Here is a 3,018-nt window from a genome sequence, read left to right as displayed (position 1 = left end):
TGTGAGGATGTACTTGCGCACACACACATATACACACACAAACATGCACACAGCTAAGGTAAGCAGAGAAACTAATAATTTTTAAAGTGCAAATGGGAAATGGAAATACAAAGACTGGTGCTTTGGAAAAATCAATAGATAAACCATTAATAACCTAATCAATTAAATAAGGAAGACTGAAATTTCACAAAAGAGGGAATGATTACACAAAATAGAAAGTAATCAGATAAAAAGACATGAAAGAAATAGGAAGGAAATCGTTACACTCAAGGCATTTGAAAATAGCACTTGAAAATAAATTTAAAATTATCATTGTGAATATAATTGTCTAAGCAACAGTTAAGAAGACAAAGTAAATATTTTTAAAAAGTGATCGCTAATGAAAAAGTTATCAGAGATGCACTCACTTTCCCACCACAAATAAAAAGTAGCAGAAGACATTTTCCTCAGATATTTTATAAAATAAAGTTCAGTAGGACGTTGTTTTACACAAACTCAACACGCATGAATTCATGTATGTGCTATTGGCAATTGAGAGTTACATTTCTCCATTATTTATATGATCAACTTTTACAGAATTAAAATTTTTTAAAATTATGATTAATTTTGTTTTACTTATTGTTACTTATTGTTATTTGACTGATTTATAAAAATGTGTGATAGGTATGTTCATATGAAAAACATTAAATAATGGAGTTCACTATTATGTGCGAATTCCAACTTACATGAAGGGTCTTGGAACCTATTGTTTAGTTTTAGTCCTACTGTATAATTCAAAGCTATATAAACTATCTCACAGAAATGAAGAAAGGAATGCCTATATAACTTATGAAAGGCACATAGCCATCATATCTAAATGTAACCAATGCAGTACATATAAAGATAGCCATAGATGAATCTCATTTATGAATATTAAAGCAAAAATCTCAAATGAAATATGAGCAAATAAAATGTGGCAGAGTAGAAGAATAAGACACCATGAAAAAGTGGGTTGTATTTCATGGAAATAAGGATGTACAATATGAACAAATATTTTAAGCTGACACATTTTGAAAGAAATAATCATACAAGCATCTCCATATATTAGAAAAAAGAAAACTAAATTTAGTCAATTTTGCTAACATATATACTATAAATATACATGATATATGCATATAATATATTATATACTTACATATATTACCCAAGCCTATAAGTTTAAAAAAATGTGCACATTCATAAACACATATATCTCGGGAAGTCAGAAAAAAAGGAAATGAAAGCAAAAATTAAATAAAAGTGAAAAATAAAAATATTAATTATAAAGGCTGATTAAACCATTTTATACCTTAAGAAAATGATGGAAAAATAGAAACAAAAAGCATGTACACTGCACACACAACCAGTAGGTAGAAGTCACCACAAATAGATTATATTAAACAAACATAAAAAACATTTCAACCAGGTACAAATCAATAGGTAAACATGAAAGAAATGCATAATTTTTTGGCATAGAAAATATATTAAACATTTGCTAGAAAATGTATTAAAATTTACCTTACAGGCTAAAATAAAATCGCTGAAATGAGTTATTCCAAAGCTGCCTAAAAATAGAGATTTTCCATAAACCTTTAAAGAACAAATCATCTCAGTGCTATTTAACACAACCCAGAAATTAGAAAAACAAAAAAGCCTACTTACAAGTTTATTTATGAATGGCACATAATTTTAATTTACTGTGTAACCAAGGTAGTACACTCTCATGCATACACACTTGTGTATACACACAAAGTAGTGATCAAACTTACCTATTAACAATAATGCAAAAATAAAAAATTTTTAAATAGGATGTGAGAATATTTCAGCATTTTTATCCCTTTAATAACTCAAAGTAAAGTAATCATATAATAGTCTCCTTTGATGGGGCAAAGACTAGTAGACCCCCTCTCTCCACCATAGTTAAGTGTTTTGAGTATGCAATTTTAGACAAGACTAAAAAAGACATACAAATTTAAAAGAAGAATGTAAATTCATCTGTCTGAGTATTTGAAATGACAATGTATGTTGAAAATCCAAGACAATCTAGAAAACGTCAGAAAATAAAAATCAGTGAAGTGTTAAGAAAAATTAATATGATAATAAATTTCATGTTATAAAACTACAACCAGATAGAAAATGTAATGTAAGACCTATTTTATGGCTATAATAATTTAAAGTGCATAGCCATAAACTTAAAATTAAATGTGAAAAACTGTGAAAGCAATATGTGAGCACTTTAGAGAAATCGTAAAGAATGCTTGAAGAAATGAACATTTATACCCTGTAATTTGGTAAAGAAACTTGATTTCACAAATATGTCAATTCTCTAAGTACTTTCACGTAGTTGGCAAATTCTTAAAATTTAGAGTAAATTAAATTATAAAAAGATCATTTATAACTAAGCAAACTATCCTGGAAGTTCATATGTAGAAAGAAAAAAAAGCCAAGAAAACCCAAAAGTTTTAAAATTTAAAAATAACCAAAGTCAATGATCCCTGACAAATCTTAAAACATAGTGCATGTCAACCATTTACGTAGTGAGGTACTGACATTTGAATTGACAGGACAAGTGGAGGAGCGGATGTTGCTCAAGTGGCTGAGCGCCTGCTTCCCATGGATGAGGTCCCGGGTTCGATCCCCAATATCTCCTAAGAAACAAAACAAAAAAACAAATGAAGGAAAATTGGAAACTCTCTTTGGGGAGCAGAGGTAGCTCAGCATTTGAGCACCTGCTTCCCATGTACAAGGTCCTAGGTTCAATCTCCTGTACCTCCTAAAAAACAGAGAGAGAGAGAGACCGAGAGACAGAGAAAGAAAGAAATGTCTAGAAGTGGACACAAATTAATTTGGAAATTGAGTTTATGATAAAGATATCAAAACTAACTTGGGATTATTTAATAAAAGTTAGTGAAATTCTCCTTACATCAAAAATTTAAGTGGAATTATGAAAGCAAAAATTGAAAACATTGCAGAAAGTTTTCTTCTTTTAAAGGCTTGTAG

Source organism: Dasypus novemcinctus, chromosome 3, assembly GCF_030445035.2.
Source record: "Dasypus novemcinctus isolate mDasNov1 chromosome 3, mDasNov1.1.hap2, whole genome shotgun sequence".
NCBI lineage: Eukaryota > Metazoa > Chordata > Mammalia > Cingulata > Dasypodidae > Dasypus > Dasypus novemcinctus.
Note: the sequence above shows the minus strand (reverse complement) of the source record.